Genomic DNA, 27232 nt, shown 5'->3' with positions numbered 1-27232 from the left:
TACACTTGCACCTAAGAACTTCCTCGTTTGTTGGCAGAAACAAACTCGGTTTAATTTTTTCTGGGTGTGCCAAAGCCTTTTGCAGAAATTGAGATTTTGTCCCGGTTTCAAACATGAATGGCCGTGTGCGTGACTGATGCTTGTTTAATATTCCGTATCTCTTAACGCCATGGCACATGCGGAATGGTCGTGATAACTTCTGCGCATATTCTTTGGTAAAGTCACGTAAAGTATTTATTTGTAATTTTTGTTATTTTCTTTGAACCTATCTATGTGACTTTACCGAAAGACCCAAATAATATTCGCACAATAAGTTCCCACGACCATTCCGCATGTGCCATGGTGTTAAAAATAACAAAGTAGTTTTTTGTTATTTTTTGTTATTTTCTTTGAACCTATCTACATGACTTTACCGAAAGGCCCAAAGAATATGAATTCCTGCAGTCACGAAAGCTTTAAGTCGGTATTTATTGTGCGAAGTAACGGGTGGAGGCCCCATGGTGTAGAGAGAGTCTTGGCGTATGTAATCTCCACCACTGGCAGGTGTGTGTTATCGCTTCTCGGCCTTTTGGCTAAGATCAAGTGTAGTATCTGTTCTTATCAGTTTAATATCTGATACGTACCACATTGTGGTAGCTTATATTAAATTGATTTGTGGGACAGGGAGATGGAATAGGGGCTTGCTCTGTCCACTCCGCGCATCAACCCGGTATTGCAGTTTCTGTGGGAATGGTGCACCTCCCTGCTGGGGGAGGGATATCATCAAACAAAAGTAGACTATGTTGGGTTTGCAAACCCCATTTCCGCTGTTTGTCCGTAATTGGGTGCGTTCTCTCCTGTTTTGTTACCAGTCCCCTCCATCTTCTCATTTGTGCCCTGGATAGCTGTCAAATTTCAAAAATCTATCAAACTATTTTCGCAGGTATCCAGTCGGTGTGGGTCAAGAAGTAATATGTCATATGCACATGCACTTATATACAAACAGTTTGTTTTATCCTGTACTGCTCTGTTTGTTACGTCTTCATAACGCAGTATTGCCCATAATTCCGTAATTTACCTATCTTAGTCTATCTTGCTTCATGTGCTATGTAGAAAGGCCTTAGGCTGAAATTTTACTATACCTTCCTTTAGGGACAGTGTTTATTAACGAACGATATTTTTTCGATATTTTTTTTTCATTCATATGTATTGGTCGTACAATTTGTATTATTATATTAGCATTTTCAGATTCTAATTCTCTTAATCAATTACAATTGCACCTAAGAACTTCCTCGTTTGTTGGCAGAAACAAACTCGGTTTAATTTTTTCTGGGTGTGCCAAAGCCTTTTGCAGAAATTGAGATTTTGTCCCGGTTTCAAACATGAATGGCCGTGTGCGTGACTGATGCTTGTTTAATATTCCGTATCTCTTAACGCCATGGCACATGCGGAATGGTCGTGATAACTTCTGCGCATATTCTTTGGTAAAGTCACGTAAAGTATTTTTTTGTAATTTTTGTTATTTTCTTTGAACCTATCTATGTGACTTTACCGAAAGACCCAAATAATATTCGCACAATAAGTTACCACGACCATTCCGCATGTGCCATGGTGTTAAAAATAACAAAGTAATTTTTTGTAATTTTTTGATATTTTCTTTGAACCTATCTACATGACTTTACCGAAAGGCCCAAAGAATATTACTTCCTGCAGTCACGAAAGCTTTAAGTCGGTATTTATTGTGCGTAGTAACGGGTGGAGGCCCCATGGTTTAGAGAGTTTTGGCGTATGTAATCTCCACCACTGGCAAGTGTGTGTTATCGCTTCTCGGCCTTTTGGCTAAGATCAAGTGTAGTATCTGTTCTTATCAGTTTAATATCTGATACGTACCACATTGTGGTACCTTATATTAAATTGATCTTTGGGACAGGGAGATGGAATAGGGGCTTGCTCCGTCCACTCCGAGCATCAACCCGGTATTGCAGTTTCTCCGGGAATGGTGCACCTCCCTGCTGGGGGAGGGATATCATCAAACAAAAGTAGACTATGTTGGGTTTGCAAACCCCATTTCCGCTGTTTGTCCGTAATTGGGTGCGTTCTCTCCTGTTTTGTTACCAGTCCCCTCCATCTTCTCATTTGTGCCCTGTATAGCTGTCAAATTTCAAAAATCTATCAAACTCTTTTCACAGGTATCCAGTCGGTGTGGGTCAAGAAGTAATATGTCATATGCACATGCACTTATATACAAACAGTTTGTTTTATCCTGTACTGCTCTGTTTGTTACGTCTTCATAACGCAGTATTGCCCATAATTCCGTAATTTACCTATCTTAGTCTATCTTGCTTCATGTGCTATGTAGAAAGGCCTTAGGCTGAAATTTTACTATACCTTCTTTTAGGGACAGTGTTTATTAACGAACGATATTTTTTCGATAGTTTTTTTTCATTCATATGTATTGGTCGTACAATTTGTATTATTATATTAGCATTTTCAGATTATAATTCTCTGAATCAATTACACTTGCACCTAAGAACTTCCTCGTTTGTTGGCAGAAACAAACTCGGTTTAATTATTTCTGGGTGTGCCAAAGCCTTTTGCAGAAATTGAGATTTTGTCCCGGTTTCAAACATGAATGGCCGTGTGCGTGACTGATGCTTGTTTAATATTCCGTATCTCTTAACGCCATGGCACATGCGGAATGGTCGTGATAACTTCTGCGCATATTCTTTGGTAAAGTCACGTAAAGTATTTATTTGTAATTTTTGTTATTTTCTTTGAACCTATCTATGTGACTTTACCGAAAGACCCAAATAATATTCGCACAATAAGTTCCCACGACCATTCCGCATGTGCCATGGTGTTAAAAATAACAAAGTAGTTTTTTGTTATTTTTTGTTATTTTCTTTGAACCTATCTACATGACTTTACCGAAAGGCCCAAAGAATATGAATTCCTGCAGTCACGAAAGCTTTAAGTCGGTATTTATTGTGCGAAGTAACGGGTGGAGGCCCCATGGTGTAGAGAGAGTCTTGGCGTATGTAATCTCCACCACTGGCAGGTGTGTGTTATCGCTTCTCGGCCTTTTGGCTAAGATCAAGTGTAGTATCTGTTCTTATCAGTTTAATATCTGATACGTACCACATTGTGGTAGCTTATATTAAATTGATTTGTGGGACAGGGAGATGGAATAGGGGCTTGCTCTGTCCACTCCGCGCATCAACCCGGTATTGCAGTTTCTCTGGGAATGGTGCACCTCCCTGCTGGGGGAGGGATATCATCAAACAAAAGTAGACTATGTTGGGTTTGCAAACCCCATTTCCGCTGTTTGTCCGTAATTGGGTGCGTTCTCTCCTGTTTTGTTACCAGTCCCCTCCATCTTCTCATTTGTGCCCTGTATAGCTGTCAAATTTCAAAAATCTATCAAACTCTTTTCACAGGTATCGAGTCGGTGTGGGTCAAGAAGTAATATGTCATATGCACATGCACTTATATACAAACAGTTTGTTTTATCTTAATTTGGGAGCTTTCGTGACTGCAGGAATTATTCTTTGGTTCTTTTCGGAAAAGAACCAAAGAAGTTTGTTTTATCCTGTTCTGCTCTGTTTGTTACGTCTTCATAACGCAGTATTGCCCATTATTCCGTAATTTACCTATCTTAGTCTATCTTGCTTCATGTGCTATGTAGAAAGGCCTTAGGCTGAAATTGTACTATACCTTCCTTTAGGGACAGTGTTTATTAACGAACGATATTTTTTCGATATTTTTTTTTCATTCATATGTATTGGTCGGACACTTTGTATTATTATATTAGCATTTTCAGATTCTAATTATCTGAATCAATTACACTTGCACCTCAGAACTTGCTCGTTTGTTGGCAGAAACAAACTCGGTTTAATTATTTCTGGGTGTGCCAAAGCCTTTTGCAGAAATTGAGATTTTGTCCCGGTTTCAAATATGAATGGCCGTGTGCATGACTGATGCTTGTTTAATATTCCGTATCTCTTAACACCATGGCACATGCGGAATGGTCGTGATAACTTGTGCGCATATTCTTTGGTAAAGTCATGTAAATAATTTTTTTTGTAATTTTTTTTTATTTTCTTTGAACCTATCTATGTGACTTTACCGAAAGACCCAAATAATATTCGCACAATAAGTTACCACGACCATTCCGCATGTGCCATGGTGTTAAAAATAACAAAGTAGTTTTTTGTTATTTTTTGTTATTTTCTTTGAACCTATCTCCATGACTTTACCGAAAGGCCCAAAGAATATGAATTCCTGCAGTCACGAAAGCTTTAAGTCGGTATTTATTGTGCGAAGTAACGGGTGGAGGCCCCATGGTGTAGAGAGAGTTTTGGCGTATGTAATCTCCACCACTGGCAGGTCTGTGTTATAGCTTCTCGGCCTTTTGGCTAAGATCAAGTGTAGTATCTGTTCTTATCAGTTTAATATCTGATACGTACCACATTGTGGTACCTTATATTAAATTGATTTTTGGGACAGGGAGATGGAATAGGGGTTTGCTCCGTCCACTCCGCGCACCTCCCTGCTGGGGGAGGGATATCATCAAACAAAAGTAGACTATGTTGGATTTGAAAACCCCATGTCCGCTGTTTGTCCGTAATTGGGTGCGTTCTCTCCTGTTTTGTTACCAGTCCCCTCCATCTTCTCATTTGTGCCCTGGATAGCTGTCAAATTTCAAAAATCTATCAAACTGGGTCAAGAAGTAATATGTCATATGCCACATGCACTTATATACAAACAGTTTGTTTTATCCTGTACTGCTCTGTTTGTTACGTCTTCATAATGCAGTATTAGCCATAATTCCGTAATTTACCTATTTTACTCTATCCTGCTTCATGTGCTATGTAGAAAGGCCTTTGGCTGAAATTTTACTATACCTTCCTTTAGGGACAGTGTTTATTAACGAACGATATTTTTTCGATAGTTTTTTTCATTCATATGTACTGGTCGTACAATTTTTATTATTAAATTAGCATTTTCAGATTCTAATTCTCAGAATCAATTACACTTGCACCTAAGAACTTCCTCGTTTGTTGGCAGAAACAAACTCGGTTTAAACACGTTCCTTCGGAGTGGGCAGGTAGGAACTTGGTTGGACAGCGCATTCATGCGATCCGTGTCACGCGGCGCAAGCTGCGTGGGGCGGCGCGTCACGTGGTGCTGAGCCCGCCCGAAGCGCTGTATGAAATACAAATCGAGGGCGTGGCTATGCACGACAGACAGACAAATAATCCCTGGTGGGCAGTGTGGAATTATTGTTCCTTCCTGTAATATGATAACTCTTATCGACTACAACTTTGACTGTAGTGCTGTTCATTGCTGACCCTATGACATGTTGGTCTTCTGTGCTCAGCAACCATAACGAATGAAAACAAGCCACGCATATTTCTTCGAGTAAAATTGTCCACTGGCAAAAATATCACCTCGTGGAGATGCCGGGGATTGAACCCGGGGCCTCACACATGCGAAAGCGTGCGCTCTACCACTGAGCTACATCCCCATGGTGGTTCTATCTGGGCGCAGTTCCACCTCGGTACGGGGTGAAACTTCGTCAACAGCTTCTTCCTCTCGCTCGTCACCCCACTCTCCTGTTGGCCCTGGGCCCTGAACCCATCAAGTCTGCACAGAGTCCAAACAAAATTTATTTTTTTGAAACAAAAATAAATAACAAGAATACATGTGGATGGATCCTATAATGCTTTCCCAATTGATTTATTCTTGGAAATATTACTGGTAGGAACCTCCTAGTTACATCAGCCCACAGGGGATTATTGTGTCCGTCCGTCCGTCGTGCATCCAAAAATGGGAGGGGTGGGGCTGGGTGGAAAGGGGAGGGTGGGGAGGGCCTGGGTGGGGAGGGTGGGGAGGGGAGGGTGTGGAGGGTGGAGCTGGGTGGGGGTGGGAGGGGTGGGGCTGGGTGGGGAGGGGCTGGTCACTCCGTGGTGCCCTGATAAAACTCAACGTTTAACCTACTCACGCCGGCTTGTGCCCGCCCTCACAGACGGGCATATTTGCGGAATACACCACGCCGCCGTTGACCCTGGCCATTGACCGAGCAACCCAACGTTCCTACCAGCTCCCTCCACAGGAATGTGTTAAATTCGGAAATAAAAAAAAGTGTTTTGGATACTTTTAAGCACTTGTTTTCATCTCCAAATTTTTAAATAAACCATTTGATAACTGTGTGCATCGCTAGTTATACAAATAGCAAGTTCCTGAAATCAACAGAAATTCATCCAAAGGTATCGTTCATTTAGGGTAATATTTACGAAAGTTAATGTGCACCCCTATTACAGGGACATTGACACAGCCAATTGATTTTGGAAATCAACCTTTGTTGGAAACATAAATTAACTAAAAGTTTCCAACATGGAGATGCCAGGAATTGAACCCGGCGGATTGAACCCGGGGCCTCAGACATGCAAAGCGTGCGCTCTACCACTGAGCTACATCCCCACCACACTGGGTCAGTCTGAACCCAGTAACGTGACCTCGTTGTGTAAGGGGGCTATCGGAGTCATGGCCTGAGTTGAAAAATCTACTCGGAAATCTCGTAGATATGTTCCTTTTCCCGGTTGTTAGATAGCGGCACTTGGAAGCAAGCATTACCTGGGCTACTTCCGAGGACCATGAAAATGACATCTCATCCACATTAGGGGTCATCACAAAGAACACACGGCTAGTTGAATATGGCCCAGTGGCCTAATGGATAAGGCACCAGCTTCTGATAGCTGGGAGATTGTGGGAAATTGTCTCTGTGTTTGTATATGTGGAGGCGATCCACATATACAAACACAGAGACAATTTCAACCGAGAAGATGGATTCTGGCTTAGCAATCATTGGAAGGACGTAATAAACCATTTCGGATCTTAACTGATTGTGTTCACGTTTACGGTGACTTTCAGACCGCGTTCCACTCACTGGCATGGTGCAGTGTGCAGAGTAATGTATGGTGTCGTAATTGTATAGTAAATATATAGCAGTGTGATACACATTAGGGTGGGTAGAATAATACATAGTGTTATATTAAAATGGATAAGGCAGCAACTGCAGCAGCAGCAGCAACTGCAGCAGCAGCAGCAACTGCAGCAGCAGCAGCAACTGCAGCAGCAGCAGCAACTGCAGCAGCAGCAGAAACTGCAGCAGCAGCAGCAGCAGCAACTGCAGCAGCAGCAGCAACTGCAGCAGCAGCAGCAACTGCAGCAGCAGCAGCAACTGCAGCAGCAGCAGCAGCAACTGCAGCAGCAGCAACTGCAGCAGCAGCAGCAGCAACTGCAGCAGCAGCAACTGCAGCAGCAGCAGCAACTGCAGCAGCAGCAGCAACTGCAACTTTCTTTGATGCTGTTAATCCTGCATAATGCACATGCATATGTAGTACTAATCACATTCCTGCATTTCCCATAAATATGCTAAATTCCTCTTGATATGCAAATTCCTTTGTCAAGGCGCCCAGCTTATATATATGCTCCAAGCTCGTGTGCTGTTTCATTCAGACTCTGTCGATTCGACGGACCTGGATTTCACCTGAGGACGGCTGCTTGCGTTGTGGCCGAAACGTCGTGAGAATAATTTTATTATGTTTTATTTTTATTATTTTATTACTTCCCTTCTACGTGACTTTACCGAAAGAACCAAGAAGATGGGTCTTTAGTGTTTTGTAAAAAATTCAACGATATATTTCCTCTTCAAATCACAATTTGATTTCCCATTCAATTACCTCGGCATAATTTACCTCTACTCTTTTCAAGAAAATGTCCCAAGTATCCTGATATAATTCCACTCGTTGAGTTCTCCTTCAGCGATGAGGACTCCAGGCTGATTTTCGTCTCACCCACTCCGTTCGACCACCACTCGGCAGGTCACAACACTTTTCTATCGGCTTCTTCCACGCACTGCTCGAATTTGGAAGTCCATGCGACGATATCAAGTCTAATAATCTTTCTAATTTCCATAAATATGTTAACTCTTATCGACTATGTGATGCCGCCGCCACGAAGCCGTTCAACAGGCGCCCTAGCTACGACCTCGCCACCACCAAGCGACGGAGCCAACCCTGCGTCCCCCTCACCTCACCTCACATGAACACACCCGCATGCATTTCCCCCCCCATAGAGCTTCGAGGGGAAGTCACCTGGCCGACCGGTTTTAATCCGAGAAACCCTTATCGGGATAACTTTCACGGTTTCCGGTGACCAGGGAATTGGACGACCTCCCCCGATGCTACTTCGCGGCGCTCCGACCGGCATTAAGATTGCAAGGTCGCAGCGAGGGGCCATTCGGCCACCGCGAGTGAAACGCACCACATACACCCCACACACGCAAGTATCGACGGGGCAATAAGAGGGGCATAAGCATTGTGATGGAGGAGCATAGTTGGAGTGAGCGCCGCGCATAAGCATTGTGATGGAAGAGCATAATTATAATAAACGCCACACACGCAGCGCATCTGACGGCGAGCCTTTGTGATGGACGCTGCCGCATAATGTGCATAACTAAGGCACCCTGCATAAGAAAGCGATTGCACAGCACATGCCCCACACATGGCAGGAGGGGGAGCGAAGAGTACTAGGGAAGGGAGGGGGGGCCTGAGTCCGGGAATTAGGATAAAAGGGAGCGTAGCGAGGTAGAGGGATCTCACTTCGCTTCAAGAGGCCCGCGTTCAAGTCGGCTCCCAGCTCTGCCCTCCGGACGTCCGCGTGACGTGGTGTCCAGACGAGCATCGAGGAAAAGCCACAGGACGCCGAATACTTCGAACCGTGAGTAGCAAGGTGAAAGGGTATCGTAAGCCGATAAATAGGGAATAGGTCCAGGGGTAGTAGGATAGGCCAGCCTCGTCGATACGTACTGATTTAACAACAAGTCCCAGGTAGCAGACAATAAATTATTAATAGCTGATCGTGATCTCGTTGAGAGGTGAGTCGCGTGTGGAGCTGCGTGTGTGCGCGTGCGTTCACTCCGTGTATGATACAGTTGCGCAATCATAACGTGAGTAGTCAGTGTTGAGTTGGAGTGCACGGAGCTGCGTGTGTGTGCGTACGTTCGCTCCGTGTATGATACAGGTGCGCGATTGGTAACGTGGTTATTCGACGTGGAGACGAGTGCTGCACAAGGGCGGTAGACGGGCACACGCTCGCAGGGTGCGAGAGCTGTACGTAACGGTGTATGGCGTTTGATTGATCATGCTGTGCGTACGTATGCTCGCAGCGTGGGAGCGCTGCGTGAGGCTGGACGAGTAGGGGCGTCGCGTTCGAATGCCGGCGACACCCTAGTGGGTATTAGGGCGGTGTGGCAACGCGAACGGAATAGGGGATGCGTGAGGGAGGGACCCCGGGGGCCAACGGCCCCCACAACTACAACTTTGGTTGTAGTGCTGTTCATTGCTGACCGTATGACATGTTGGTCTTCTGGATCTGTGCTCAGCAACTATAACGAATGAAAACAAGCAGGCGTTTTGTCCAGGCCACGCATATTCCTTTGAGTAAAATTGGCCACTGACAAAACATCACCTCGTGGAGATGCCGGCGATTGAACCCGGGGCCTCACACATGCGAAGCGTGCGCTCTACCACTGAGCTACATCCCTATTCTGGTTCTACCTGGGCGCAGTTCCACCTCGGTACGGGGTGAAACTTCGTCATCAGCTTCTTCTTATCCCTTGTCACCCCACTCACTCTGCTGTTGGCCCTGGGCCCTGCACACATCGTGTTTGCACAGAGTCCAAGCAAAATGTATTTCTTTCAAACAAAAAGAAATAACAAGAATATATGTTGATGGATACTATAATGCTTTCCCAATTTATTTATTGTTGGAAATTTTTAATTCGGAAATAAAAAAGTGTCTTGGATACTTCTAAGCACTTGTTTTCATCTCCAAATGTTTAAGTAAACCATTTGATCACTGTGTGCATCGGTAGTTATACAAACAGCAAGTTCTGGAAATCAAGACAAATTCATCCGAAGGCATCGTTCATATCGGGTAATATTTACGAGAGTTCACGTGCACCCCGATTACAGGGACATGGACACAGCCAATTAATTTTGGAAATTAACCTTTGTTGGAAAAATAAATTAAATAAAAGCTTCCAACATGGAGATGCCGGGGATTGAACCCGGGCCCTCACACATGCAAGGCGTGCGCTCTCCCACTGAGCTACATCCCTACCACGCTGGCAGCCAGGCAGGTAGCCAACCCCCTTAACTATCGGCCCCTCCCCTTACCACCCCCCCCCTCCCTTAAGAAACCTCCCCTTACCCCCCCTCTCTTAGGCCCCTCCCCTGACCGCCCCCCCATATCCTTAGGCCCCTCCCCTGACCCCCCCTCCCTTAGGCCCCTCCTCTGACCCCGCCCCCCCTCAGGCTCCTCTCCTGACTCCCCCCTTCCTTAGGCCCCTCACCTGACCCTCCTCCCTTAGGCACCTCCCCTCTCCGGACCCGGCAGTAGGTCTCCACCAATCAAAGAGCTGTTTGTATTATATATATATATATGTTACTGGTAGGAACGAAGTGAACCAGCCTACAATAGATTATATCGTCCGTCCGTCCGATGTCCGATTAGGTGTAGCAACATCGCCCCCTACTGCAAACACTTGGCAGGACCCTACAAAAACCTTTAGACTCAGTGACGCTTTCCTGGCTAAACAAGTGTAACATTCCCTTATAATTCCCTGAGATAGCTTTTAATTAAAACATTTTTCCTGGCTAAACAAGTGTAACATTCCCTTATAATTCCCTGAGATAGCATTTAATTAAAACATTTAAATTAAAAATTAACTCACAGCGGCCTAAAGCCTACAGCTAGGCCTAAAGCCTAGAACTAGGCCTCAAACTCTCCCTTCGTATCGTACCCCCGCCTGTGTGAAAGGGAGTTAATGTTTAACAATGTTACATTCCCTGATGTTTTTAAATAGAAACATTTACATTTAAAGCTTTTACATTAATAATTAAAACATTTACATTAAAAATTAACTCACAGCGGCCTAAAGCCTACAGCTAGGCCTAAAGCCTAGAACTAGGCCTCAAACTCTCCCTTCGTATCGTCCGATTAGGTGTAGCAACATCGCCCCCTACTGCAAACACTTGGCAGGACCCTACAAAAACCTTTAGACTCAGTGAGGCTTTCCTGGCTAAACAAGTGTAATAATACATTATGTTTATATTCTTTGGTTATTCGTTCCTACCAGCCCACCCCGCAGGGACCTGTTTATGCACGACAGACAGTCAGACAGACAGACAAATAATCCCTGGTGGGCAGTGTGAAACATTGTTCCTACTTGTAATATGAATGGCCGTGTGCATGACTGATGCTTGTTTAATATTCCGTATCTCTTAACACCATGGCACATGCGGAATGGTCGTGATAACTTGTGCGCATATTCTTTGGTAAAGTCACGTAAAGTATTTTTTGTTATTTTTGTTATTTTCTTTGAACCTATCTATGTGACTTTACCGAAAGATCCAAATAATATTCGCACAATAAGTTACCACGACCATTCCGCATGTGCCATGGTGTTAAAAATAACAAAGGAGTTTTTTGTTATTTTTTGTTATTTTCTTTGAACCTATCTACATGACTTTACCGAAAGGCCCAAAGAATATGAATTCCTGCAGTCACGAAAGCTTTAAGTCAGTATTTATTGTGCGTAGTAACGGGTGGAGGCCCCATGGTGTAGAGAGAGTCTTGGCGTATGTAATCTCCACCACTGGCAAGTGTGTGTTATCGCTTCTCGGCCTTTTGGGTAAGATCAAGTGTAGTATCTGTTCTTATCAGTTTAATATCTGATACGTACCACATTGTGGTACCTTAAATTAATATTCTTAGGTTTTTTCGGTAAAGTCACGTAGGTAAAAATTTAAGTTTAAAATTAATAAAAGTAAAATAAAAAATAAAATAAAATCACGACGTTTCGGGGCAACACAAGCTTCCATCTTCAGGTGGAACCATCACAGCACGATAGCTGTATCAAGTGAGAGAAGTTCCAAGAAAACAGTCCTTGTGTATATATACTGGTTAAGGTTGGGAGGAGCCAAGGTAGGCCCTGTGGTTCGATGCGGCTGAAGCACGCTGTTAGGAATGAGCCTTTGTTGTGTAAACTAGGTGCGGATGATGTAAAGGTGCGTGTAAATGGGACTGAGCCTTTTGTTATGTAGAGGTGATGCAGCTGAAATCGCTGTCAGGAAATGAGTCTTTGTTGTGTAGAATGGTTGACTGAGTCTTTTGTTATGTAGAGGTGGTACGGCTGAAATCGCTGCCAGGAATGCTCCAAATATGTGTAGTTAACTCTTTTTTTGCATGGTTAATAACATCTTTCCAATTATTACTAAGTTTGTACCCATCATCACGGTTGAAAGTATGTCTGTGTTTGTATATTTGGATGGCCTCGTGTACAAACCTTTGATGTTAGCCAGGAGGCTTGCAGAGCACCTTGGTCTCGGAAAAGACAATTTCATGAGAGCCCACAGCGTTGTAGCAATGATCGGCAACGGCGGAAGAATCAGTTTTGCCGTGTTTCAGATCTGACTTGTGCTCGCGGACACGATCAGAGATATGACGTTTCGTTTCTCCAATGTAGCAATCACCACACCTGCAACTCAGTTTGTAGACTCCAGGGTATTGTAAGTCAGGAATGACATCTTTCACAGATGGAATTAGATCACGGATTTTACGTACTGTACTGAATCGGACTTGGATCTTATGTTTGTTTAGAATTTTGGAGATCTTTTTGGTCACGCCTGCTATGTATGGCAACGTGATAGTTTTGATCAGAGTTTCATGTGGCTGTTTCTGTATGGTGGGAGAAACATCTTGGCGGATGGTGCGGTCAGAGTATCCGTTCATCCTGAGGGCCTGATGTACATGTCTTAATTCACTGGGCCAGGTGGTGTTGGTCAGAAATGCCATGAGCTCTGTGGTATAGCGTTTTGATTAGATAATTCTATTGAGATGGGTGGTGATGGGAATCAGATTTCAAGTAGGAATCTGTGTGGGTGGCTTTCCTGTAGACAGAATGTCCCAAGGATCCGTCAGGTCTCCTCTCAGTAGAGGATGTGATTTCTCAGATTGATACCAAGGTACCTTGCAAACCTCCTGGATACTACCAAAGATTTGTCCATGAGGCCATCCAGATATACAAACACAGACATAACTTCAACCGAGATGATGGATTCAGATTGAGCAATCATTGGAAAGATGTAATTAACCAAGTTACACTTTAGTTACCGTGCAGTTTACTGATAGACAGCCAGTTTAAATTTATCTTCTTAAACATATCCATATTACCAGTCTGTTACCCCCAGCTCCACGCACCACCATCAACATCACCACACGTTGCTTATCACGTTTAGCTTCTTTTTTACTTTAGTTACCTGCTTTGAATTTTACCCACCCAGCAACATAACAAAGGCAGCTTAATCCTAGCTTGCTTATCTACTTATGCCATCTACATTAGAAAGGCTCAGTTCCAGCAGCAGTACTGACCATCTCACAACTCCTCCTCTCCCGCGGCCCATCCTGGCTCCTCCCCCCTTAACCAGTATATAAGGTCGTGCCTCTTGAGACTTGATAAGAACAGATACTACACTTGATCTGAGCCAAAAGGCCAAGAAGCGATAACACATACCTGCCAGTGGTGGAGATTACATATGTAGTGACGTAGAATGGTCACTACTGTGTCGGCCCGTACGAAGGCTGGGGGCCCCAAGGGGGTGCCTGGGGGGTCACGTGGTGAAGGGATCCGGACCTTCCCAGAGGTGGGGGAAGTGAGGCGTGTCCTGGGAAGGGAGGCGTGGCCTGAAGAGAGCCAGCCACGCCGGGGCGGAGCCGGCCACGCCAAAGCAGATATAAGCGTGGTGTGAACGCAGAGCGAGGCTGTTGTACTGTACTTCGAAGTGAAGACATCATCGGTCGTCAAGTCCCGAGTCGTCTTCCTGGGCCAGGCAGGCCGTTGCCTGCCTGGTCCAGTCTGTGTCGCGTTCCAGAGTGTTAGTGAGTTGAGGAAGGTGGTCACCACCTCATGTACAGTGTTATATTACTTACCGTTTAATAAATAGTGTTGCCTCCAAGCTGCGTGTGTGTGCACCTAATTCGAACCTACTACATTTGGCGTCAGAAGTTGTGGAAAAATAAATATTGCTAGGTGTTATCCTAGGGAAGTAAAATGGGCACACGAAAAACAAATATAAAACTCACCTGGACGCCTTCGTACAACGGGGACGGTGTGACGACCATCCTTCGGACAGCACCGGGGATGGCAGCCCCGGTGACAGAGAGAGAGAGAGATGGCGCTGCACGCGGAGCGGGGGGACTGGCATCGCACCGCTGCTTCGCTGCCATCGAGAACGGAGCGATGGAGCCGTGGGGAGAGGACACCGTCGTCTCTGCGGGGGCTGGCGGGGGGAGGCCCGGGCATGCGGGCCACGCGGTGGGGCCGCCAACTCGGCGGCTGATCGTGGCGCTGTTCCTGCCAACTCGGCGGCTGGTCAGGGCGCGGTTCCCGCCAAAACGCCGCTCCCGCCAAACTCGAGGTCTGGTCGGGGCGCGGTTCCCGCTAAAACGCCGCTCCAGCCAACTCGAGGGCTGGTCGGGGCGCGGTTCCCGCCAAAACGCCGCTCCTGCTGCCGAAATGCCGCTCCCGCCGACATCAACGCCTGCAGAGGGGGAGTTCCAGTCTTCTGCTCGAGCGCGAGAGGTGGATGGGTTCGCAAGAGCAGGCCGTGTTCACCATGAAAGATTCTTCGGGCCGTCCCAGTGCTCCACCTTGCCGCCCTGCGCTATTCAAAGTCGCCAGGCGAGTCGTGACATGACAAGCACCCATCCCCAAGAAAAATAATAATATCTTCACCCATCTTGCGTGCGCCGGGTTGCGATCGCGTGTGTTTTTTTAACTCGCTGGTTTGCGGAGCGTGTTCGTCCGGTTGTGTGCGTGATAAATTGACGCGGCGACCATGCGGGTTTCTGCTTGTAACAGTGTTGTTGTTAATTACGGCGTCGAGATCGGTATCTTCTGGGTGTAGTTAATGATTAATTCGTTGTTGGTGTCCCGAGCTCCGTTGATATCCTGTATGTTGCCGTGTTAATGACTCGTGTTGTTACATCGTTGTGTTGCGAAATCGCCATTGTTATTGTGTATACTGTATGGAGTTTCGCTCGTGATTGTCACTTGTAACTGTCAGAAACTTTGATCGTCATTGTTGCCAATGTACAGACCGTATGGAGCTTTGCTTGAAATTGTTAACAGTGTAGGGACTGTTTGGTACTTGCTTGTGATTATTTACTATGTACGGATTGTCTGGAGTATTGATTGTGTGTGTTGCCATGTGGGGACTGGATGGAGCATTGCGCCAAATGATTGACTGTACGAACTTCGTATACTGCATATACTGTATTAATCAATTCGGCGATTTTTGACGTTTGTGTCTAGTTTTGTTTTGCTCTCAAAATTCGAATGCCCTGAGTCCCATGGTTAATGTTGACGGGGATTTTGAAATGACAGGATCGGTTTGTTTCAAACTCACTGGTTGGTTCCTGTCCGTTGTTGCACAGATGATGTATTTTGTGCGGGAATGCCCTTTGTGTTCTACATGGACCTGGGGTGCGTTTCCGTTAATTGCCGTCAAAATGCGTTGCTCTCTCCACTCGGTTGATACAGCTGCATGCTGCAATGTGAGTCTCGGAGATGATGTGTACGGATACGGGATGTGAGGTGTATTGTTGTGACCATTGAATATTCGGGATCGTCACAAATTGTGCGTACCTGTTCGGCATTGGATCAGTTCTGTGGGGGATCATAATTCAAATTGTATGTGTTGTGATGGTGTTAAATTGCGATGGTGACATGCTGCCAGGGATTTGGAATTGTGCTGCTGGCTGTCACCTATCTTGGGGCGCAGGTCCTGACCAGGATGGCCCAGTGAGTGTTGCGTGTCTAACATGAACGTTGTGGTCCCGTCATGCTATGGCTGACGGCTTGACCTGACAGCCCGGAGATTGAAACACTCCGTGGTATGTCTAGCCTAGTGGGCTGTGCGCTCACAGGGCACGGAGAGTGTGGTTCCGTCATGCAATGGCTGACGGCTTGACCTGACAGCCCGGAGATTGAAACACTCCGTGGTATGTCTAGCCTAGTGGGCTGTGCGCTCACAGGGCTCGGAGAGTGTGGTTCCGTCATGCAATGGCTGACGGCTTGACCTGACAGCCCGGAGATTGAAACACTCCGTGGCATGTCTAGCCTAGTGGGCTGTGCGCTCACATGGCTCGGAGAGTGTGGTCCCGTCATGCAATGGCTGACGGCTTGACCTGACAGCCCGGAGATCGAGACACTCCGTGGCTTGTCTAGCCTAGTGAGCTGTGCGCTCACATGGCTCGGAGAGTGTGGTCCCGTCATGCTGTGTCTGACGGCTTGACCTGACAGCCCGGAGATCGAGACACTCTGTGGCTTGTCTAGCCTTGTGGGCTATGCGCTCACATGGCTCGGGGAGTGTGGTCCCGTCATGCTATGGCTGACAGCTTGACCTGACGGCTCGGAGGTTGAGACCCTCCGAGGTGCGTTGAAACAGTGGGCTGGAGATTCGTAAGGTTCAGGTGGAGTTGTCCTGTTACGTTGAGACTGTATCCCTCAGTTGTTAGGGTGCATGTTGTGCAGTGAGTGAACGATGGGTCGTCTCAGCTCGGTCGGTACAGCTATATGCTTCGATGCGAGTCTTGGAGAGAGACTGGGTCGTCTCAGCTCGGTCGGTACAGCTATATGCTTCGATGCGAGTCTTGGCGAGAGACTGGGTTAAAATCCCACCGATATGGCCGACGCGTGCTGCTGGTTGTGAAGCCGCGTCGGAAAGGCAGTGGGGTGGTAACATGGAAATTCCCCCCCCGATATGGCCGACGTGTGCTACTGGTTGTGACGCCGCGTCGGAAAGGCGGTGGGGTGGTAACATGGAAATTCCCCCCCCGATATGGCCGACGCGTGCTACTGGTTGTGACGCCGCGTCGGAAAGGCGGTGGGGTGGTAACATGGAAATTCCCCCCCCGATATGGCCGACGCGTGCTACTGGTTGTGACGCCACGTCGGAAAGGCGGGGGGGGGGGGGTGCTAACGGGTGACTGTCATTGCATGCATGATTCTAACGGGGGAGGCTGTGCTGGAGCGTAAGTGGGTTAGCCAGTTTTCATGTATATTTGTTGTTAATTCCCCGTTTTCTATGCGGTTCCCTTTTACCCTCGTCGATTCTGTATATATTACGTGATTGTATTTCTTATCGGTCGCCGGTCATTTATTGATGTTGCTGGTTCGGAGGCACACCTTTTCGATGTTTCACAGTTGTGTAACAGCCGGGGAAGGCTGTGTGTTTATACAGGGGGGGGTGATGTAGTGACATAGAACGGGCACTACTGTGTCGGCCCGTACGAAGGCTGGGGGCCCCAAGGGGGTGCCTGGGGGGTCACGTGGTGAAGGGATCCGGACCTTCCCAGAGGTGGGGGAAGTGAGGCGTGTCCTGGGAAGGGAGGCGTGGCCTGAAGAGAGCCAGCCACGCCGGGGCGGAGCCGGCCACGCCAAAGCAGATATAAGCGTGGTGTGAACGCAGAGCAAGGCTGTTGTACTGTACTTCGAAGTGAAGACATCATCGGTCGTCAAGTCCCGAGTCGTCGTCCTGGGCCAGGCAGGCCGTTGCCTGCCTGGTCCAGTCTGTGTCGCGTTCCAGAGTGTTAGTGAGTTGAGGAAGGTGGTCACCACCTCATGTACAGTGTTATATTACTTACCGTTTAATAAATAGTGTTGCCTCCAAGCTGCGTGTGTGTGCACCTAATTCGAACCTACTACACATACGCTAAAACTCTCTCTACACCATGGGGTCTCCACCACTTCGCACAATAAAGCTTTCGTGACTGCAGGAATTCATATTCTTTGGGTCTTTCGGTAAAGTCACGTAGATAGGTTCAAAGAAAATAACAAAAATAACTAAAATAACAAAAAACTCCTTTGTTACTTTTTAAAACCATGGCACATGCGGAATGGTCGTGGTAACTTATTGTGCGAATATTATTTGGGTCTTTCGGTAAAGTCACATTAATAGATTCAAAGAAAATAACAAAAATAACAAAAAAGTACTTTACGTGACTTTACCAAAGAATATGCACACAAGTTATCACGACCATTCCGCATGTGCCATGGTGTTAAGAGATACGGAATATTAAACAAGCATCAGTCACGCACACGGCCATTCATATTTGAAACCGGGACAAAATCTCAATTTCTGCAAAAGGCTTTGGCACACCGGGAAATAATTAAACCGAGTTTGTTTCTGCCAACAAACAAGGAAGTTCTTAGGTGCAAGTGTAATTGATTCAGAGAATTATAATCTGAAAATGCTAATTTAATAATAAAAATGTACGACCAGTACATATGAATGAAAAAAACTATCGAAAAAATATCGTTCGTTAATAAACACAATTTCCTTAAAGGAAGGTATAGTAAAATTTCAGACAAAGGCCTTTCTACATAGCACATGAAGCAGAATAGACTAAGATAGGTAAATTACAAAATTATGGGCAATACTGCATTATGAAGACGTAACAAACAGAGCAGGACAGGATAAAACAAACTGTTTGTATATAAGTGCATATGACATATTACGTCTTGACCCACACCGACTGGATACCTGTGAAAAGAGTTTGATAGATTTTTGAATTTTTGAAATTTGACAGCTATCCAGGGCACAAATGAGAAGATGGAGGGGACTGGCAACAAAACAGGAGAGAACGCACCCAATTACGGACAAACAGCGGACATGGGGTTTTCAAATCCAAAATAGTCTACTTTTGTTTGATGATATCCCTCCCCAGCAGGGAGGTGCACCATTCCGGGAGAAACTGCAATACCGGGTTGATGCGCGGAGTGGACGGAGCAAGCCTCTATTCCATCTCCCTGTTCCAAAAATCAATTTAATATAAGGTACCACAATGTGGTACGTATCAGATATTAAACTGTTAAGAACAGATACTACACTTGAACTTAGCCAAAAAGCCGAGAAGCGATAACACACCTGCCAGTGGTGGAGATTACATACGCCAAGACTCTCTCTACACCATGGGGCCTCCAGCCGTTACTTCGCACAATAAATACCGACTTAAAGCTTTCGTGACAGCAGGAATTCATATTCTTTCGGCCTTTCGGTAAAGTCATGTAGATAGGTTAAAGCAAATAACAAAAAATAACAAAAAAACTACTTTGTTATTATTAACACCATGGCACATGCGGAATGGTCGTGGTAACTTATTGTGCGAATATTATTTGGGTCTTTCGGTAAAGTCACATAGATAGGTTCAAAGAAAATAACAAAAATTACAAAAAAAACTTTACGTGACTTTACCAAAGAATATGCGCACAAGTTATCATGACCATTCCGCATGTGCCATGGTGTTAAGAGAATCGGAATATTAAACAAGCATCAGTCACGCACACGGCCATTCACATTTGAAACCGGGACAAAATCTCAATTTCTGCAAAAGGCTTTGGCACACCGGGAAATAATTCAACCGAGTTTGTTACTGCCAACAAACGAGGAAGTTCTTAGGTGCAAGTGTAATTGATTCAGAGAATTATAATCTGAAAATGCTAATTTAATAATAAAAATGTACGACCAGTACATATGAATGAAAAAAACTATCGAAAAAATATCGTTCGTTAATAAACACTTTTCCTTAAAGGAAGGTATAGTAAAATGTCAGCCAAAGGCCTTTCTACATAGCACATGAAGCAGAATAGACTAAGATAGGTAAATTACAAAATTATGGGCAATACTGCATTATGAAGACGTAACAAACAGAGCAGTACAGGATAAAACAAACAGTTTGTATATAAGTGCATATGACATATTACTTCTTGACCCACACCGACTGGATACCTGTGAAAAGAGTTTGATAGATTTTTGAAATTTGACAGCTATCCAGGGGACAAATGAGAAGATGGAGGGGACTGGCAACAAAACAGGAGAGAACGCACCCAATTACGGACAAACAGCGGAAATGGGGTTTGCAAACCCAACATAGTCTACTTTGGTTTGATGATATCCCTCCCCCAGCAGGGAGGTGCACCATTCCCGGAGAAACTGCAATACCGGGTTGATGCGCGGAGTGGACGGAGCAAGCCCCTATTCCATCTCCCTGTCCCAAAAATCAATTTAATATAAGGTACCACAATGTGGTACGTATCAGATATTAAACTGATAAAAACAGATACTACACTTGATCTTAGCCAAAAGGCCGAGAAGCGATAACACACACCTGCCAGTGGTGGAGATTACATACGCCAAACTCTCTCTACACCATGGGGCCTCCAGCCGTTACTTCGCACAATAAATACTGACTTAAAGCTTTCGTGACTGCAGGAATTCATATTCTTTGGGCCTTTCGGTAAAGTCATGTAGATAGTTTCAAAGAAAATATCAAAAAATAACAAAAAACTACTTTGTTATTTTTAACACCATGGCACATGCGGAATGGTCGTGGTAACTTATTGTGCGAATATTATTTGGGTCTTTCGGTAAAGTCACATAGATAGGTTCAAAGAAAATAACAAAAATTAAAAAAAAATACTTTACGTGACTTTACCAAAGAATATGCGCACAAGTTATCACGACCATTCCGCATGTGCCATGGTGTTAAGAGATACGGAATATTAAACAAGCATCAGTCACGCACACGGCCATTCATATTTGAAACCGGGACAAAATCTCAATTTCTGCAAAAGGCTTTGGCACACCCAGAAATAATTAAACCGAGTTTGTTTCTGCCAACAAACGAGGAAGTTCTTCGGTGCAAGTGTAATCGATTCAGAGAATTAAAATCAGAAAATGCTAATTTAATAATACAAATTGTACCACCAATACATATGAATGAAAAAAAACTATCGAAAAAATATCGTTCGTTAATAAACACTGTCCCTAAAGGAAGGTATAGTAAATTTCAGCCTAAGGCCTTTCTACATAGCACATGAAGCAAGATAGACTAAGATAGGTAAATTACGGAATTATGGGCAATACTGCGTTATGAAGACGTAACAAACAGAGCAGGACAGGATAAAACAAACTGTTTGTATATAAGTGCATGTGCATATGACATATTACTTCTTGCCCCACACCGACTGGATACCTGTGAAAAGAGTTTGATAGATTTTTGAAATTTGACAGCTATCCAGGGCACAAATGAGAAGATGGAGGGGACTGGGAACAAAACAGGAGAGAACGCACCCAATTACGGACAATCAGCGGAAATGGGGTTTGCAAACCCAACATAGACAAGGGCAATGCCACGGTCATCATGGATAAAGATTCATACAACAACAAAATCCTGGACCTTCTTAATGATGGGAGTTACTCCAAAATTAAAAACGATCCCACTAAAAGCCTAACGACAAAAACCAACAGTATCATCACGAGTTCGACTTCCCTAATCGAACCAAGCAAACGTCCCTCTCTAAAACCATCGGCGCCAAGACCTCCCAGACTCTATGGTCTTCCCAAAATCCATAAAGAAGGCACCCCGCTTACGACCCATCGTGTCGACGATAAACTCTCCTACGTACAAACTAGCCCGTTTTCTATCAGATACTCTGCTCCCCTTCACAGGCAATACCTCTTTGGCAGTACTCAACTCAACCCAATTAGTCTCTATGGTTAAGGACATGGTACTATCTCCTGATGACATCCTCGTCAGCTTTGATGTAGTATCTTTGTTTACCAAAGTCCCAGTACCGGACACCCTAACAATAATTGAGGACTTAGTCCAACATGGATTGAATTCTGATGTACCTGCGCTGGTTAGGCATTGCCTCACCAACACCTATTTTACCTGGAATGGCACCTTCTACAAACAGAATGAGGGTACCCCTATGGGCTCCCCCTTGTCACCAGTTATAGCCAACATGTTCATGGAAAAGTTTGAATCAGACGCCATCCAGACATCCACCCTGCGTCCTTCCCTGTGGAAGAGGTATGTGGATGACACTTTCGTCATCTGGCCACATGGCCTCCCAGCATTGAACCACTTCTTGGACCACATCAATTCTAGACACCCATCCATCAGATTCACCATGGAAGTGGAGAAAGACGGTAAACTACCATTCTTGGATATTCTGTTTAAGAGGAGGCCTGACGGATCCTTGGGACATTCTGTCTACAGGAAAGCCACCCACACAGATTCCTACTTGAAACCGGATTCCCACCACCACCCATCTCAAAAGAATTATCTCATTAAAACGCTATACCTCAGAGCCCATGGCATTTCTGACCAACACCACCTGACCGGTGAATTAAGACATGTACATCGGGCCCTCAGGATGAACGGATACTCTGACCGCACTATCCGCCAAGCTGTTTCTCCCACCACACAGAAACAGCCACATGAAACTCCGACCAAAACTATCACGTTACCATACATAGCAGGCGTGACCAAAAAGATCTCCAAAATTCTAAACAAACATAAGATCCAAGTCCGATTCAGTACGGTGCATAAAATCCGTGATCTGATTCCATCTGTGAAGGATGTCGTTCCTGACTTACAGTATCCTGGAGTCTACAAATTGAGTTGCATTTGTGGTGATTGCTACATTGGAGAAACGAAACGTCATGTTTCTGATCGTGTCCGCGAGCACAAGTCAGATCTGAAACACGGCAGAACTGATTCTTCGGCCGTTGCCGATCATTGCTACAACTCGGTGGGCTCTCATGAAATTGTCTTTTCCGAGACCAAGGTTCTCTGCAAACCTCCTGGCTACCATCAAAGGTTTGTACACGAAGCCATACAAATATACAAACACAGACATAATTTCAACCGTGATGATGGGTACAAACTTAGTAATCATTGGAAAGATGCTATCAACCACGCAAAAAAGACGTAATTACACATTTTTGGACCACCTTATCTGACAGGCACTATTTTACTTTACTTTACCGAGTGTTAACATCTCCAGTGTTTAACAGTACTCTCTTCATTGTTCAGCCAGCACTGGTATAAACATGGGCATTTTCGTTCTTTTCTATCATGTGTATCAACAGGTGCTTGTGCACACACATGTCCACGTACACTTGCACCACACTCTCTTTTGGCCTCCCCTCCCCCTCTCTGTCCAATGCGTTGGCGTGTGCAGCAGTAGTTGCTTGCGCACAACCACGTCCACGCCGTCGACGTGTACCACGTCGTGCATTCTTTTGGCCCCGCCCCCCCTCCCGATACGTTCCATTCATTGGCTACACATTCTGATGAGCTCCGCCCCCCTCTCCTCCCCCCTCAACTTGCTTTTAAGGGATTACATCTTGAATCATTGCCTCATTTGATGCAGCAAATCTGGCTGTGACGGTCCCACCTGATGACGGAGACTTGTGTTGCCTCCGAAACGTCGTGATTTTTTATTTTATTTTACTTTCATTAATTTTAATGTTTTACCTACGTGACTTTACCGAAAAAACCTAAGAATACCAACATAGTCTACTTTTGTTTGATGATATCCCTCCCCCAGCAGGGAGGTGCACCATTCCCGGAGAAACTGCAATACCTGGTTGATGCGCGGAGTGGACGGAGCAAGCCCCTATTCCATCTCCCTGTCCCAAAAATAAATTTAATATAAGGTACCACAATGTGGTACGTATCAGATATTAAACTGATAAAAACAGATACTACACTTGATCTTAGCCAAAAGGCCGAGAAGCGATAACACACACTTGCCAGTGGTGGAGATTACATACGCTAAAACTCTCTCTACACCATGGGGCCTCCACCCGTTACTTCGCACAATAAATACCGACTTAAAGCTTTCGTGACTGCAGGAAGTAATATTCTTTGGGCCTTTCGGTAAAGTCATGTAGATAGGTTCAAAGAAAATATCAAAAAATTACAAAAAACTACTTTGTTATTTCTAACACCATGGCACATGCGGAATGGTCGTGGTAACTTATTGTGCGAATATTATTTGGGTCTTTCGGTAAAGTCACATAGATAGGTTCAAAGAAAATAACAAAAATTACAAAAAAATACTTTACGTGACTTTACCAAAGAATATGCGCACAAGTTATCACGCCCATTCCGCATGTGCCATGGTGTTAAGAGATACGGAATATTAAACAAGCATCAGTCACGCACACGGCCATTCATATTTGAAACCGGGACAAAATCTCAATTTCTGCAAAAAGCTTTGGCACACCCAGAAATAATTAAACCGAGTTTGTTTCTGCCAACAAACGAGCAAGTTCTTAGGTGCAAGTGTAATTGATTCAGAGAATTAGAATCTGAAAATGCTAATATAATAATACAAATTGTACGACCAATACATATGAATGAAAAAAAACTATCGAAAAAATATCGTTCGTTAATAAACACTGTCACTAAAGGAAGGTATAGTAAAATTTCAGCCTAAGGCCTTTCTACATAGCACATGAAGCAAGATAGACTAAGATAGGTAAATTACGGAATTATGGGCAATACTGCGTTATGAAGACGTAACAAACAGAGCAGTACAGGATAAAACAAACTGTTTGTATATAAGTGCATGTGCATATGACATATTACTTCTTGACCCACACCGACTGGATACCTGTGAAAAGAGTTTGATAGATTTTTGAAATTTGACAGCTATCCAGGGCACAAATGAGAAGATGGAGGGGACTGGTAACAAAACAGGAGAGAACGCACCCAATTACGGACAAACAGCGGAAATGGGGTTTGCAAACCCAACATAGTCTACTTTTGTTTGATGATATCCCTCCCCCAGCAGGGAGGTGCACCATTCCCGGAGAAACTGCAATACCGGGTTGATGCTCGGAGTGGACGGAGCAAGCCCCTATTCCATCTCCCTGTCCCAAAAATAAATTTAATATAAGGTACCACAATGTGGTACGTATCAGATATTAAACTGATAAAAACAGATACTACACTTGATCTTAGCCAAAAGGCCGAGAAGCGATAACACACACTTGCCAGTGGTGGAGATTACATACGCTAAAACTCTCTCTACACCATGGGGCCTCCACCCGTTACTTCGCACAATAAATACCGACTTAAAGCTTTCGTGACTGCAGGAAGTAATATTCTTTGGGCCTTTCGGTAAAGTCATGTAGATAGGTTCAAAGAAAATATCAAAAAATTACAAAAAACTACTTTGTTATTTCTAACACCATGGCACATGCGGAATGGTCGTGGTAACTTATTGTGCGAATATTATTTGGGTCTTTCGGTAAAGTCACATAGATAGGTTCAAAGAAAATAACAAAAATTACAAAAAAATACTTTACGTGACTTTACCAAAGAATATGCGCACAAGTTATCACGCCCATTCCGCATGTGCCATGGTGTTAAGAGATACGGAATATTAAACAAGCATCAGTCACGCACACGGCCATTCATATTTGAAACCGGGACAAAATCTCAATTTCTGCAAAAAGCTTTGGCACACCCAGAAATAATTAAACCGAGTTTGTTTCTGCCAACAAACGAGCAAGTTCTTAGGTGCAAGTGTAATTGATTCAGAGAATTAGAATCTGAAAATGCTAATATAATAATACAAATTGTACGACCAATACATATGAATGAAAAAAAACTATCGAAAAAATATCGTTCGTTAATAAACACTGTCACTAAAGGAAGGTATAGTAAAATTTCAGCCTAAGGCCTTTCTACATAGCACATGAAGCAAGATAGACTAAGATAGGTAAATTACGGAATTATGGGCAATACTGCGTTATGAAGACGTAACAAACAGAGCAGTACAGGATAAAACAAACTGTTTGTATATAAAGTGCATGTGCATATGACATATTACTTCTTGACCCACACCGACTGGATACCTGTGAAAAGAGTTTGATAGATTTTTGAAATTTGACAGCTATCCAGGGCACAAATGAGAAGATGGAGGGGACTGGTAACAAAACAGGAGAGAACGCACCCAATTACGGACAAACAGCGGAAATGGGGTTTGCAAACCCAACATAGTCTACTTTTGTTTGATGATATCCCTCCCCCAGCAGGGAGGTGCACCATTCCCGGAGAAACTGCAATACCGGGTTGATGCTCGGAGTGGACGGAGCAAGCCCCTATTCCATCTCCCTGTCCCAAAAATAAATTTAATATAAGGTACCACAATGTGGTACGTATCAGATATTAAACTGATAAAAACAGATACTACACTTGATCTTAGCCAAAAGGCCGAGAAGCGATAACACACACTTGCCAGTGGTGGAGATTACATACGCCAAGACTCTCTCTACACCATGGGGCCTCCACCCTTTACTTCGCACAATAAATACTGACTTAAAGCTTTCGTGACTCAGGAATTCATATTCTTTGGGCCTTTTGGTAAAGTCACGTAGATATGTTAAAAGAAAATATCAAAAAATCTCCTACGTTATTTTTTACACCAGGGCACATGCGGAATGGTCGTAGTAACTTATTGTGCGATTAAATTTCGATTTAAAGCTTTCGTGACTGCAGGGATTCATCTTCTTGGTTCTTTCGGTAAAGTCACGTAGAAGGGAAGTAATAAAATAATAAAAATAAAACATAATAAAATGAAATAATTCTCACGACGTTTCGGCTACAACGCAAGCAGCCGTCTTCAGGTGAAGAATGAGACACTACCAAGCTAGGAGCTTATATATAAACTGGGTTGGAGGTGGAAGAGCGCCTTAACAAAAAGGAATGTGCATATGAAGAGGAATTTAGCATATTCATGGAAAATGCGTAGGAGGTGGGCGGGGGGGGTTTCAAAGGCATATTATGCCCATGCATTATGCAGGATCAACAGCACCAAGGGGGGGTGCAGGGAGTAGCATTAACAAAGGAAAGGAATGTTATTGATATGTAGCTGCAGTTACTAAACAACCACGTAGAAAACTAAAGTATAAACTACACAAAAAACTAAAATATAAACTGCATAGCACCATCAGTATACTTACTATACTCTACAATAAGCTGAGTTACTAACAGCAAGTAATACATTACAATTCTACGTCGTAAAAATTATATAATATGCTTCCATCTAAACTTTATTCTCTTACATCACACGAGCATACACCGTACTATATACTGCCATAGATAAACCCAACATTAAATTATATACTGTATTGCAATAAACCACCCTATACCTTATACATTTCAACATAACACTATGTATTATTCTACCCACCCTAATGTGTATCGAAATGGTTTATTACGTCCTTCCAATGATTGCTAAGCCAGAATCCATCTTCTC

The 27232-nt window shown here is 44.3% G+C and overlaps 10 non-coding genes and 3 pseudogenes across 10 annotated transcripts; 5 read left to right on the top strand and 8 right to left on the bottom strand.

The window, feature by feature from the left end:
* The first annotated feature begins 552 nt into the window (after nt 1-552).
* On the top strand, nt 553-743 carry LOC144723858 (U2 spliceosomal RNA). Its single transcript, XR_013586383.1, has one exon. It is a non-coding gene; the product is annotated as a U2 spliceosomal RNA (small nuclear RNA).
* A 1055-nt stretch (nt 744-1798) lies between these two features.
* Nucleotides 1799-1989, top strand: LOC144723762 (U2 spliceosomal RNA). The gene has a single exon (XR_013586288.1). It is a non-coding gene; the product is annotated as a U2 spliceosomal RNA (small nuclear RNA).
* A 1057-nt stretch (nt 1990-3046) lies between these two features.
* Nucleotides 3047-3237, top strand: LOC144723849 (U2 spliceosomal RNA). The gene has a single exon (XR_013586375.1). It is a non-coding gene; the product is annotated as a U2 spliceosomal RNA (small nuclear RNA).
* Nucleotides 3238-4374: 1137 nt separating this feature from the next.
* On the top strand, nt 4375-4551 carry LOC144723862 (U2 spliceosomal RNA; annotated as a pseudogene).
* A 4966-nt stretch (nt 4552-9517) lies between these two features.
* TRNAA-CGC (transfer RNA alanine (anticodon CGC)) lies at nt 9518-9589 on the bottom strand. The gene has a single exon. It is a non-coding gene; the product is annotated as a tRNA-Ala (tRNA).
* A 504-nt stretch (nt 9590-10093) lies between these two features.
* On the bottom strand, nt 10094-10165 carry TRNAA-UGC (transfer RNA alanine (anticodon UGC)). Its single transcript has one exon. It is a non-coding gene; the product is annotated as a tRNA-Ala (tRNA).
* Nucleotides 10166-11720: 1555 nt separating this feature from the next.
* On the top strand, nt 11721-11828 carry LOC144723865 (U2 spliceosomal RNA; annotated as a pseudogene).
* Nucleotides 11829-13538: 1710 nt separating this feature from the next.
* On the bottom strand, nt 13539-13612 carry LOC144723868 (U2 spliceosomal RNA; annotated as a pseudogene).
* Nucleotides 13613-18839: 5227 nt separating this feature from the next.
* On the bottom strand, nt 18840-19030 carry LOC144723861 (U2 spliceosomal RNA). Its single transcript, XR_013586387.1, has one exon. It is a non-coding gene; the product is annotated as a U2 spliceosomal RNA (small nuclear RNA).
* Nucleotides 19031-20077: 1047 nt separating this feature from the next.
* LOC144723775 (U2 spliceosomal RNA) lies at nt 20078-20268 on the bottom strand. The gene has a single exon (XR_013586301.1). It is a non-coding gene; the product is annotated as a U2 spliceosomal RNA (small nuclear RNA).
* Nucleotides 20269-23511: 3243 nt separating this feature from the next.
* Nucleotides 23512-23702, bottom strand: LOC144723822 (U2 spliceosomal RNA). Its single transcript, XR_013586348.1, has one exon. It is a non-coding gene; the product is annotated as a U2 spliceosomal RNA (small nuclear RNA).
* Nucleotides 23703-24759: 1057 nt separating this feature from the next.
* LOC144723781 (U2 spliceosomal RNA) lies at nt 24760-24950 on the bottom strand. Its single transcript, XR_013586306.1, has one exon. It is a non-coding gene; the product is annotated as a U2 spliceosomal RNA (small nuclear RNA).
* A 1058-nt stretch (nt 24951-26008) lies between these two features.
* On the bottom strand, nt 26009-26199 carry LOC144723780 (U2 spliceosomal RNA). Its single transcript, XR_013586305.1, has one exon. It is a non-coding gene; the product is annotated as a U2 spliceosomal RNA (small nuclear RNA).
* Nucleotides 26200-27232: the final 1033 nt, after the last annotated feature.

This window comes from Lampetra planeri, chromosome 18 (assembly GCF_965212315.1).
Source record: "Lampetra planeri chromosome 18, kcLamPlan1.2.h2, whole genome shotgun sequence".
Lineage (NCBI taxonomy): Eukaryota > Metazoa > Chordata > Hyperoartia > Petromyzontiformes > Petromyzontidae > Lampetra > Lampetra planeri.
Note: the sequence above shows the minus strand (reverse complement) of the source record. Positions and strands in the feature narration are given on the sequence as shown.